Consider the following 14,090-nt stretch of genomic DNA (forward strand, 5'->3'; position numbering starts at 1 on the left):
AATGGCATTGCAGTGCCGAAAGCCCTTATTGTACTGATGGGCAAATTGTGGCTTCGCATTGGATTTTGTCAGGGTTTGTTCAAGGTCATAAACATTCACCAAAAGTTTTTGTTTTTTATTGTTGCATGGAATATTTGTTCAAGATTCCCTTGCGACTAGAAAAGTACAGGCGAGACCGTTGGTGACCTCGGACGGGCCCTAGCGAACCAACATTTGCTAACTTCTCAAACACTTGCAAATATTATACAGCTCAGTGAGATTGGAGCTTAAGGACAAACCTCGCGAATTTGACAGAGAAGACAGAAGAATGAGTGATTGGTCTGTGATGTCATTCTTTAGTCAACAACAAGAGGCAAAATGGCCGCCCGTTGAGCTGGGTAAAAATGGGTGGATTTTTCTGTTTACTTTAGATTTCACAAATGTGTTCATTATTAATCTGAATTTTATGTTTAGACAAAAAACCTTTTTGACTTGACTTGCCCTATAACAGCATTTTGGCTTTTCCAGCAGAGCAGCCAGCAAGTTTGAATCTAACTCTTAAGTGTTACTCGTGCGTGGGACAACTGTAGCTGAGTCATTAAGCTTGTCGGCTGCCACAGTGAGGAGCCAAGTTGTAGTCTAGTTAGAACTTCCATGGTGGAGACTCCCAAAACTGTCTTGTCCCTATTTCTCTTCAGACATGAACTATAATAAGTATTTGTCATGGAAAACCAAAGCAATGTAAGGACATGCATAAGCTTTATACTCTGGTTCACTTTTGCAAAATGCTGTGCAACCTCTGAGAGGATGTTCAAGTGTGATTCGAGTTTATGTTGGAAAACTTCACATCTTATCTTGCTTTTTGCTTACCACAGCTACACCCGTAGAAAATGATGCTTATTGTAATCTCACCCTAGTCGTTGCTATTGTAAGGTGCTTGCAGTAGCACTGAGACTGGCTCTCATCCAAAAAACAGAATCTTTGTTCTGGTACTACAAAGTCCACTGTCAAGTTGAACCATTATTTTGCTGAATTTCATTTCAGGCTGGTTGATCCAATGCCCCTTTCTAGCTACACTTATCAGATTTATTATGCATAAATGATTTGACTTTATGGGTTATGCTAACGCTGAAATAAAGGCAAAAAGAACCAGAAATAAACATGAGTTTATCTATTTCAATTGGAGTCGTTAACATTGACCAGCAGTCTTTTAAGCATTCACATCAAGTCGTAAATCAGATTGCATTAATAATGCAAACAAATCTGCGGCTTTCACTTCAACTATCCATGCATCACGAAACAATGATAATGTAAAACAAATGCGGACTGCACTTCTTAAGAATTGAACTTATCTAGACACTATACACTTATTGTACAAATATATAAAAATAGTCTACCGAATGACCGAAATGAATCCTTTTTTTAATTTTCAGGTTTAGGGATTGTGATGTCAATTTGACAAACCTGCTCAACCAATGAGTGACCTTCAGTGCATCAAACGTGAGTAGTGCTAGCGAAGCTGAGTAGGTGGAAAAAGGTCAAAAGAGGCACAAAAAATGTCTGCCAGAGGGCGTGTCGCTGTTGGTTTGCCGCTGTGAGCCAACCGGGTCGTCAGGCCTTGCTTTGGACAAAGTATTGGACAAACACAAACAAACGAGGCGACGACCACTGTGACTCAGTGTTCTAATGAAGCAGCATATTGACTTGCTTGCTTTCTCTTTTTCCCTCCCTGCCTCCATGTCTGTCTCTCTCTCTCTCTTTCACACACACACACACACATACACACATTCCTCTCTGCTTGCTTGCTCCCTCTGTCTGCTGCGTTTGTATGGATCCCAGCTGCCACTCGGAATACCAATTACACAGGCCTGGGAGTGGGGGGAAGGAGAAGGGATGGGAGGAAATGAACAAGGGAGGAAGAGGTAGATATTTTTTTCGGTTAGGTGGTCTTGTCCTCACTTGGTGCCACGAGGAAAAGTGAAGAAGAAAAAAGAGCGTGAGTGTGTGGCTCCTTACCCCATGGAGGCAAATCAAAAAGTGTCTCCATGTGAGACATCTAACAATTCCTGATGCGGTGACACTTTTACAGCTGCCACGTGAAGAGGGAATATCAAAGGGGACCTTTCTGTGGTCCGCACGGGGGGGGGTGTCAAGTCTCTCGCAGGTGACATTCTCCATGAGGTTCTCTGCGAAGGTTCGCAGTTCCGAGAATAGCGTGTTTAATAATGGCATATGGACGGCGGTGGCGGCGGCGGCGGCGAGGCCTACTGACACTTCTCTTGCTAAGCGCCACAATGACAAGTGTAATGAGCATGCGTACATCCTGCACGATCACACTAATTTGAGAAATTTCCAGCACAAAGACATAATTAGACAGGCTAATTAGTCTAAGGCTTTGTTGCGTGGAGCAGTTCGACTCATCCACCTACCTGCCGATGACTAAAATAGGATACCGCCGTCAAGTCCCTCAGTTAGCGAGATATTTGTTTGGGAGCTCAGGCAAGCGAGAACATACAATAACATCATCGGTCCCGAAGCACGAAGCCGCTGCACTTTAGCATTGCAACCAGAATTTCACTGTCTAAAAGGTCTGGGTCCTCCTCTTTTTTTTTTTTTATGAGCGACACCGACTCGGAACAACGTGATCCGCACATGCGGCTAAGACACATTAACAAATGACACAGAGGTACTCCAAGGTGGCACGGACACTCAGAAACACAGGGTTCTGGTTGAGATGTTCAAAGTGAGCTCAAGTGGTGGGCTTCTAATGAAGAATATGAGGAGAGCACTTGGAGAGAGTGGGAGAGGCGAGGGAGGTAGGAAGGTAATTGATTTGTGATGGGAAGTCTCAGGAGGGCACAGCGACTCATCTCGGCGGATACGGAAAGCCCATCTGCCTTCACAGAAGAATGGAATTAATTCTGAGCCCGCTTTAAATACATTTTACCACACAACTTAAGATCCACATTTGTTTAAGTATGCAGAGATGAGTCCAAGGACCCTTTTGTTGGAATAATTGTTTTTGCAGAAGCGCTGGTGGGCCTGAACCGGAGGCCTCATATGTTCGCTCAAGCAAACATATCTGTCTAGCTCTGGGGAGTTCTTAGACTCCCTTCCTTTTCTTATCTGTGAGAGGCCCTTACTAGTTATGAACAGAACACCTTTGTTCTTTGTTTAGTTCAAGAGAAGTTCTTTCTCTTTTATACCTTATAGTTTCTATTCATAAATTGTTGTTGACCGGGACCGTTTTTAAGTTATCCCATATTTACTCAATGTTTGTTTAAGTAGACTTCATACAAGTTATCTCACTTCAACTTAACGTTTGTTGGAGTGTACGCACAAGAGGTATCTGATTATTTACTCATTATTATTATTGTGTGATACTTAGCAAGAAAGTCGAGAGCGTTGTTTTACAGGGACACGGCACCCAGCACGTTTAAAGATCGCAGCCTAGGACGAGACTGCCAACCAACTAAGGACAGACTCTGCATTGCTGGGGTCACGAATCGGCCAAGGCCTCGCACCACACAACATCTTTTTAGTTAGCTAATCAGTGTTGCTACAGCCACAATCTCCCCTCCCCTTTAGTGTAGCAACGCCTCTTGTAACCAGGGCAACCCAAAATAAAAAGAGGAGATAGCGGAAGAGGAGTCCAGAATTGGTGGAGGACTGTAACTGGGCATTCTACGTAATTCTCCTTGCGAGCAAAAGGAATACTGGTTGTCTTCTCCTCTTCTTTCAGTGTATAAAATAATGTCTTATGGTACTTAGACCTGACACCTTTTTACCCTTTCGCTCTCTCTCTCTCAGAAAACAGATTGTAGGCAAAAGTATGAAGACTCCCAGAGGAAGTACAGTAATAGTGCAATCGTGGGAATTAGTGAATGAGTGTGTGTGAAGTCAGCAATCAATCAAATCAATCAACCAATCAATCAGTAACTCAATCATTGACATAAGGTATGCCCGTGTAAATAATTTGCCACACATTAATAGCGGCCATGATTGAATGCCTTTATAAATGACATGTGGGCAATTGGGGACAGTTTTGGCCAAAAACCTAGAGATAATACCGTAAACACCCACTCATTAGTGTCTCATTACTCACCAATGTAGTGTATGTTCGCTATCTATTACGCAATATGATATCATTGTTGGAAAACGTCCAATAAGATGAGCTCACTCGATCCCACATACATTGGACAATGTGCCTGCCCATGCTTGTCAGATGATTTTGTTTAAGAGTAATATTGCCTGCCTGTGTAGTAGTTAGTGTTTGTTAAGGCTAATTCCGTATCGGGTCGTAGAACCCCTGGGGACTGCAGCAATTCTGGAATCAGCAGAAGAGGACACTCCTCTCAGCAAAGGCTGGCCCGAGACTGCACAACGGTACCTTAGCCCGCCTCTCCAGAGGCCTCATCACCGGAGCTGAAACACTGCGACGGTATGCATCTTTGAGATCGGGTTTAAAACCTATTAGCTCATATGGCTGCAGAAAGTAAACAAGCCCCGCCCCAAAAACAGATTTTCCCTCGGCGGGATTACTTACATAAATAAACCATAAGCAAATCCCAAATAAAGAGCACCTTTGGGGGAAACAGGTGAGATGGAAACACGTCGTATCTACACCTCTGAGACAGAAGCGGTTTATACAAAGCAGCATTTGAATATAAAAAGGAAAATAGCTCATGTTGCGATGCAGCCAAAGTATTTAGTCAAGCATAACAGAAACATTGTCCTGAAGCGGTGATTGGAAGTGCAACAAAGATGCACCCGCTGAAAAGGATGCTCTTGCTATTTGGAAAAACGCGCAATCTGAGGACATATCAGTCGTTTCTTTTGACTTTCTTATTCTGAATGGCTCTTATCAATTTGGTCAATGCACCTCTAGTGGTAAGGCAAAGCATCACTGCTTCAGTACATTTTGTTTTTTTATTACAATATACTACGTTTAAATTGATTCATGATTCATCGCAAAGACTTCATGCTAATAATCCAGAGCAAATATTTGAGTCGTTGCCAAGCCCTAAAAAATAAAGTTTGGTGGTAATTTTATCACTGAATCGGTTTTTTTTTTGGTTTTTTTGCTGTTATTTTATAAGAGATCTCTTTGTTAAAGGGTAAAAACAATTTAACGACAACAAAAATAAAAAAGGTTTCATGATGAAATCTTCTGAACGGATTCATTCTGTAAACAAGGAGCTCAACAAAAGTCCTGAAATCGACATTTCCACTTTTGGTATTTTCAAAGAAGAAATTGCTTTGTTCCACCAGTTTCGTTTAGCCTTTAACGCGGCTAGAAAGAGCGATTTTCACCATTATCTGCTGTGTAATGGTCAATTAGGTGTCAAAAACAAATTACACTTTTCTTACCATCCATTTCATCTACTCAGAATAACTCGGGTGAAATGAGACAAAGAAAGGCTGTAGTCGAATATTTATCTGATCAGATGGGGAAAGTAAAAGCCGGCCATTTTGAACAACAAAAATTTACCATCAAAAATATCTCCGAAGCATCCACTCAGCTAAATCAGACACATTTTCCACAACATACTTCGATGCTGTGAGTCACCACGACTTGAATTAAACAGAGGCCTGAGTGTTATTTCGATTTTCAGCATACAAGTATACAAGGTATTAACAATGAATCTCAGAGGCTTTGTGTGACTAAATGATGAATTAGCTCTTTACATCAGCTGCAGCTACACCGAGGTGCTTATTTGACTCCCTCTGGAGAGCATTTCACTGGCTCAGCACTGATGTATGTGGGCTGAATTGTGACAGTGGAGCTGAAGGATGACTTGGGGAAGTGACTTGGAAGAGCACTGACACATAGCGAGCTGAGAAACGTCTATTTGCTCATGGCGGAGCTTCCATACGTGGCCCGATGCTGCTGTCAGAGGCGAGCCCAAAATAAGTGAGGGGGAGGCGTCGTGGTCCCGCTTGTTTTCTGACGCTACAATTAGACACTTTAGGTCGACATATAGTACAAAAACCGAATGCCAACACAAGCTTGGTTGGTTTAATTAACTTTACAGCAGTGAGTAGGATTTTAAATTTCCTCTGAGCATTGAAGAGGGGCCCAGGAAAAAACACATTTTGTTTGCATCCCTCCAATAATAGACGATTCGATACAAAATATACGACATTTTGTTTGCATCTTTTCAATAAAAGACGATTCGATGCGAACTGTATCGAGAGGCATGGGGTGCGATACGATTCAAAGACGGTTCGCGTGGAATGATTTCATTAGGTTTGATTTAGGATTCGATTCGATATAGTAGCTCAATTCGAGAGGTTATGTTGGGTTTTTTGTCATTTCACAATTTGAAGTATGAATTAACGTGTCAACACTGTAAATGTGAAAGGGATGATAGACAAAAATAATCGGAATACAGTATACACATCTACTGTGACAAATTAATACAGACTAAATTCAACACACCTTTTTTATACCTCTTATTGCACCACTGCACCTAAAAGTACATTTGAAAACAGAAGTGGGACATTCATCACGAGTAAATCCTAACTGTAACGAACTGCGGCAAGTCCAAGCAGGCAGGCAAACAAACAAACACGCAGCTGTATATCCTGGATGTCACTGCGCAGTGTGCTCACATCAGACTCTTCATCCCGAACGCATGTGGAATGAGAAGTCCTAATTATTATTTCCATTGTGCCACGCTCCTCTGACAAGGACCACTTGCTGGGAATGATTATAATTATTAGCCTTAGTAGAATAGTTGTCACGCTGTTGTGCCATCAGCAGCAACATCCAACAGATCGGGTCAAATCCATCTTGAAAAAATTCACACATGCCATTCAGTTTGGTGTTAAGATATTCTGGGATGTTTCTCATTTAACTTGCATTATGTCTTGCCTCTGGCCTGGTATGAGAAACGCAATGCGAAGCGTTACTGGACGTTTTTGACGGGTGGGCTTTTGCCACGCTTTTTTCTCTGAGATGGATGACGATAAAAAACCTTTTCACATCAATTATCCTGAATGTTTGTTTTGGGCACAAGTGGCGCTGCAGACTTTCCTAAATGAAAACAGCAGCACTGCTAAACGGATTACAGCAAATCTTTGACTGAATGCTGCATCGCAATAAATATTAATAAAGGTTCATCCGGCGTATGATCCGGTCGGCTTTTTTTTTTTTGCATGCAGATTCACAACATTGTTTGGAGAAGCAAACGAGGCTGTCTTGAAATGCGGGTAATTACGTACAGCGGATTCTTTTCTGAGGCCTTGTTAAGTGGTGAACAGACAAAACAACATTTAGAAAAAATAAAAAGAAGAGAAAGTGCAAAGGAGCTTCTCTCCCCATTAGAAACACTAGCGTCTATCTCACCACGGTTTGTTTGTTCCCGATGCACCCCAACCCCCCCCCCCGTACACCCACCCACCCACCAGCCTTTATTTCTATTCCTCATGTCTCTGTACTCTCTCGGTCCATCCTTTCCTCTCATCTTCCCACCATCCCGCCATTCCTCTGCAGCTCCTATTTATTCCTCTCTCCTGGTGCGTGCTACTCTGATTCGTCATCATCAAGCCCCTCGCCCTCCTCCCTCCCTTTCCAGCCGCCAAATTAAAGATAAGGCTAATGAAGATGGCTTATTATTCCGCTATCCCCACAGTATACATGTCCAGCATATAACATCTCCGGCTTCGACAGGAGGAATTTAAAAAAAAATATATAAAATTTAAAAAAAAAAAAAAAAAAGCTGAAATTAGACAAGGGCCAATGAATCTATTAGTGTTATTATATGAGGAAAAAAACAAGGTTGTTATTGCCACTGTGCGCGCCATTACAAAGAGAACAATACAAGGGAGCATACTGCGAAAGCAATTAAAATCCAGCCTCGTCACATAGCTTCCTCCCTCCCGAGTCATGTTGTGAATATGATGCTTTCACACCATTCATGTGAGTGCACCTGTGTCCGCCACATTAAAGCCTCCGCCGCTGCAGGCTCCCTCTCAAATTTCTCAGGATCACATCTCACGGTCTGCTTCGAGAATCCCGGGAGTTGACATGTTAGGGGGGGGCGGGCAACGTTGGGTGTGCAGGGGGCGGGGCTTCACATTATCTATCCATCCGCAATATGAGGGTCTGATGTGGAAGCAGAAAACGAGGTATGAACGTCAAGCCTGCGTACACGTGGTCCCAGTGGCCACCAGCCCACATAGTGAGCTCAAGTAGGCAATGCGGAAAGTGCTTTAATAGAGTCCGCATTAATTGGGCCTTTGTGCGTGAATGGCAGAAATCTGAATGCATTACTTGGTCTAACCATGCACAACTAATTCATCAACAAAAAGATGACACGCAGCTTTCTGCACGCCTTTTTCTTTAACATCGTATCCAAGGGCCTCTGTGTAGGGGAGCGAGAGGGCCACCTCGGTGTGTGCGTGATTTGTCACACTCTAAACCTTCATCTCCACAATATGTCTCATTAACTCTGTTTATCCGTTTCTCCGCTGTTATGTTGGTGCACCATAACTTTCCTAATGGGTTTAATAAAGTATGGCACATAAAACAAATAATTACATAGACTAGGGATGGCAAATTCATCAAAATGTTTTTGTGATTTAAACTTTTGCGGCTTGAAATCGGAGTACTGTAAGACAATTAATAAAGTAAGCGATTTATGCAAATTCCTGCATTGTGAATGTGCTCTGAACTCACCGTGTTGCTTGTGACATATTTGGGATGGGTGTCGATTCAGATTTTCAAAATCAATAAAAATAGCAAAGTTCCATTGCGATTATTAAATGTGAATTTTGGGAGTTGAATAAGCACAAAGTTTTGAAATGAATAAATAATGGTTATCCATCTCGATCTGTGTATCGACCCATGTATCTTCTTTGTCTAGGAATCTATTGGCAGTTTGTATTGATTTGCGTATCTCTGTGTCTAACTGCATATGAGCTGTATTGACCAATGTCAAATGTAAAATGACAGTGTTTTTACATGTGACAATCTATGTATACATCTTGTGTTGTTTGATACAAGAAAAAAAAAAAAAATATCCCAATATAGGCCATTTTATGTCTCGATAAATGATATATATTCCTTTGAAGGATTAATTAATTTAAAAAATGGAATGGCGCTTTTCTAATGGTTTTGCCATTGATTAATAAAACACATATTTTACATAGAGAACCCAACTAACCAAATAAGGCCAACACAATAAAATCCAGTCTATTTCCAGTGGCCAAATAAATACCATTCAAAATAGCTGGTTGTGCAATCACTTTCCAAGGAACAAAATAAAAAGCATAAAATGAATATAAAGATAGTAACATAAAGTGCTACTATTTAACTATTTAAATAGCTCATAAATGAACTGTTTTAAGAGTTTAGGAGTTTTGGGAACACAGAAACTATCGCTTCTGTCTGTCTGTCTGTCTGCCTGCCTATCTATCAGAAGATTTAAATTGTCTGAATTGAACTTTTAATAATGTCCTGAACAAGGTCCACAAACAAACTGGATTTGCAATGTAACAGCAGCAACATGTAGGGCTAAATTAATCAATTGGACATACCCAAGTCACATCTAACTAACTCTGTGAACACACTAACAAGAAAATCAAATCGTCACAAAAGCTCAGAGAAGTTGCTGCTGTTAAACCGATGCGCAGCAGTGAACTTAACTGCCTTTTGAACCTAAGATGGATGAGTCCGTCAGTAAAACGAATCACTTTGCCATGTTTATAATGTGTAATGCCTCACGCATCCTACTTGGTCTTTCAACAATGCAAAAAAACAAGACACAGAAATTTCAGGAGTAAATCCAGCTTGTACACAGAAAAAAAAATGGATGTATGGTAAGTAAACACGTCTGCCTCACAGTTTTGCCATTCAGGTGTAAATCTCAGCTCGCCCATGCTCCCTTTGGATTGTTCCAGACAGGACAGAACTGATTTTGCGTCCAATGTCCCTCTCCCATCAACCGCTAAGCTGACGTAGGCTACACTGCTCGCACAACTTGTCTATGCGACAGATATGCAAAACAGTTTGCGACGCAGTTTATTTTAAGCATTAACTACCTTGTCACAAAATTGTGTAAAAAATGTAGCATAATCAGCTGAATCGGTTCAACTTTTTATATTTTATGAAATAATAGAATGTACACGTGGACGTACTGGCGGAGTTCGAGAGGGGTCGGGGGGGGCACTGCCCCCCTCCCCACCAGGTGCCAGGCCAGACAATTTACTTTTAGGTATTTTCTGATTATTCCAGGAATTTATTTTCCACATTTTCACGCCAAGGAAAAAGAATAGCTCTGCCAGTGTGTGGACTGCAGCTTTGGAGCGCAGAACTTAGCAAGATACTGTAGATAAACAAATAATACTGAAGTTTCCTTTTTTTCTTAATTGCAGCCTTTAGAAAATTGCATTCTACTTCTGTACATAGCGACATCGAATGAATTTGATAAATTGCTCATTCCGCAATAGTGCCCCATTTTGGTTTTTAATTCATTACACTGTCCCACTTTTATGCACACGTATTTTCCGATGAAAACGAAAATTGTTTGCGCAGCGATAAACATATGTTTTGGGGTCCGCCACTAGCAAGAGGATATTTCCTGAACCGGGAAGGGGAGTGGGGTGGAGCTGACAGCGAAAAAGAGCTCAACAGCGCCTCAGTCCCCTGAGGACACGCTGCAGCTCTCTGTGTGCTCGCGGCTATGAAAAGCAATCAGGGCCCGGCCCGCTCCCCTGCTCTTACCTCTGCCTTTAATTACAGAAAGCCCGCATCGCAGAGAAAGACTAGAGCTGCTGGGCCTCAGCGTGGCGTGTCACAACCCAGACGCAGCGGGACTCTGCATACATTGTTACTGACCGAACCCCCCCTAATGGGATCATCATCAAGGTGCTTTCTAGAGCAGAGATACCAGATCAGGAAAGAAACCATTCTAGACATAAAGCTCAGTGGGACGCCTTAGAGGCTGGTTTGTCATTCATACCATGTCCTTTCTAAGCAACATCTTAGTCCTTGATTCTGATTTATGGTGATAAGGATGTGTGCGAGGTGTAAAATATCAATAAGAGGCATGATCGTCACGTGAGGAGAATGGCTGGCGGCGTTGATGAGCTTTAGTTGCTTCTCTATGGACTGACTAGTGCTAGCAGAAGCTTGTGCATTCGCCCAAGGCCAGAAAGCAGGAGGAGCCGCCGAGCAGTGCACACACATCAGCCCCGGGAAGATAAGAGAGAGACTATGTACACAAGCTGCCGCTTTTATGGCTGCAACATAAAGCTCGAGCTGCATTTTAAAACACATTTCGGGCAAAGCTGCTGGCAGAAAGATGGGGCTGAATTGTGTTACTGGGCTAAATTTCTCACACCCATTTACATTTAAGGAAATTACATGACACAACCATGGCGAGATTTATGCACCATCTAACTAAAGTTGTATTGTATTGGAAGGATGGGTTAGTTATTCTGACCTTCCACAAGCTGAAGCTGGTCCACATTTTGGACAATTTGTGTCCTGAAGTCATTTTAGTCCATTTTAGTAACCATCAATGGGATGACTTAAAACACGGGTTCAAATTGCAATTAGGGCAAACGTCCCACCCATGGATAATGGAAGGGCGTCCAATGTGGACTGGGCAAAACATATTACGTGAGTTATTTGCGTTGGTGAACACTGACTGGGGAAAGTTGCTTCTTCTTTGAACATTGTGATAAACGGGTATTATTTTGAACCACAGCTACGTATACTGATAATCACCGCACCAATTTTTTTGGTAGCTTTAACGCATCAATATAGGTCGTTTTTTACGCCTTCATTGTAAAAACCACAATGTGCATTTTATCAGCATAAATTTGAATACTGACGTTTTTCTTTGTTGTGACATCCAGAAAGTCCATTTTCACAACAGCAAAACAAGTGCCGAACTGAAAATGCTGTTAAACATGAAATGTTGCTATTTTACCCAATTTGGGTTAGTTTGACCCAGCAGTTTTAACAACAGTGCATTTACTGCCATTGTTTCACTCACTACTGAGGCCAAACCTTCTTCCTGTTTACATTTGTGCCGCCAATAAGGAAAGAGAACACGTGGATTGTTGTGACGCATTTCGGTTCAGCTAGTTTCCACTCCGAGGATCGTCAAACAAGACCAGGCCGAGGAGCGCCCGCAACGATCCCCCCCTGCAAGCACACGTCACATAGCCCGGGGCCCAATAGCGCACACGGTGCCGTCACACATGATAATGACACCCACATCAATGTGTCAACTCAATTTAACCCTCTTATAGGCTCTCTTTGACTCAATCAATGCATGGCCTTCCATCTGGTTTTCACTGCTGTCTTCACATTAGGGGAGAAGGACCCGCAAAGGGCAACTGATAAGCATTTCACGACCAGCGCCTCACTCAAAAGGATTTAAATGGCCGTAAAACTTAAAAGCAGGAGGGCGTTCCCAGTACCTGTCACAAGCACAATGTCAACACTTTGTCTCTTTAATAAGCCAAGCATCTTATAAAGCAACACCACGACCGTGCTCGGGACACCGGGGTAAACATGCTTTCTCTAAAGCTAGTCATCTGAAGCTAGTGGGGTGACAGTGAAGGCATTCACACAGTGCACCTGTATACTTCACTGCCACCATGTGTGTCTGTGCATGTGTGGGGGCGGGGGGGGGGGGGGGGGGGTCACCTAAAAGAAGAAAAATTGCAATGAGGATTTATGTTTGGAGAGAGGGAGGGAGGGGCTTCCTGGGAAGGTGCGTTAACCCATATTGGGGGTTCAATATCTCATTCATGAATCATTCATTACTGGGGACTATTTGTGTCTTGTTCGTTTAGGGAGTATATAGGGAAGGGGGGGGGGGGGGGGGGGGGTGCATATTTAAATGACGGCTCGCCCTAAATACACAACAGTAGGATTCCAAAAGACGTGCATTATTTTTTTCTCTTAAACATAACATAAATTAGCCAGTATGCAATGTGAGTGGGTATTTTTCTTTCTTTTTTTTTTTTTTTTTTCAAGAAAGCTGCAATGGGTGGATGAACGTGAGCACGCTATACGACAGCTGTCCCAAGGAGGCTGCTACTACACCGCATGCTCCCTTGGAATAAAATAAAATGTCTGATGGGGGGGGCGCGAAAGCATGGATGGCCTTTAAATCGGTGCATAAATCAAGCACCCCAATTCAACAACACATAACGCTCACGTTAATAGCGATGGTAATGATAAAAGAACGTTTGACTGCCTACCTCCAGAGCGTCTGCACCACAAAAAACTGCGTCTTTCTCCGCGCGTCGCAATCGGATCCTCCGCAAGAGCTTCGGGCGGAATGTGAGAAGGTGCGTCTTCTTTCCTCCCAAATGCAAACACGTCCCCCCTGCATGTCCCCCACCCACCAGCCCCGGCCAGCCAGCCTGCTTTGCTTGCTCCACCAGCCAGCAGCAGCTACACCAGAATCAGAACCAGCGGCAGGAGCAGCAGCCCAGGCCTCCTCTTAGCAGGTGGACGCGCCTCTCAGTGATGGAGACACGGCAACTCTCCTCTGCTGCGCCGCTCCATGTTACGCCGCGATTCGTATTCCAGGAAGAGGCGCTCACAAGGCGGCCCGGCGCGTCCCAGCTCCTGCCCGCCTCCTTTTCGACAACCTAGGAGTAGCTTGATGTTGCCATTGTCACGGTTCTTTTTCTCCCCCTCTCCTAATTCTTTTTTTTTTTTTGCAGCTGGACCTCTCCCCCTCCTTGCAGTCTGCTCACCCCTCCTCTTCCTCTTCGAGCCTTCTGGATCCGACCTATGAGCGCGCACAGGCGGCCGACGCAGGGCCACGTACCGCCCGACGGAGGCGCGGAACAAATCAGGTGTAGGCCACTCCGGATGGGACTGTATCATAACAGGGCGACTGCAAGCACATGAATAATGAATAGGCTGCTCGTGTGTGCTGCCACGGCTGCATGTCCTGATGGCTCCACTCGTGACACTTGGATAGACACTCTGTAGCTCTCTGGGAAAAGCTGCTACTTATTTGCGCTTGCAAAATAACCCGTTCAATCAAATGAGATCCGACACGAGAGCTGTATGAAAAATCACTTAAAGGTGCTTTACAATATGTTCCACTGGCGTAAACACAAGGCGCAGG

The 14,090-nt window shown here is 43.3% G+C and overlaps 1 protein-coding gene across 1 annotated transcript in view; it reads right to left on the bottom strand.

Annotated features, from left to right (window-relative positions):
• Nucleotides 1-13,888, bottom strand: part of nexmifb (neurite extension and migration factor b) — a 57,173-nt gene extending 43,285 nt beyond the window's left edge. The window contains 1 exon segment of the mRNA XM_037261225.1: nucleotides 13,207-13,888. The gene's annotated coding sequence lies outside the window, so the exon portion shown is untranslated.
• Between the last annotated feature and the right edge of the window lie 202 nt (nucleotides 13,889-14,090).

Source organism: Syngnathus acus, chromosome 10 (assembly GCF_901709675.1).
Source record: "Syngnathus acus chromosome 10, fSynAcu1.2, whole genome shotgun sequence".
Taxonomy (NCBI): Eukaryota; Metazoa; Chordata; class Actinopteri; order Syngnathiformes; family Syngnathidae; genus Syngnathus; species Syngnathus acus.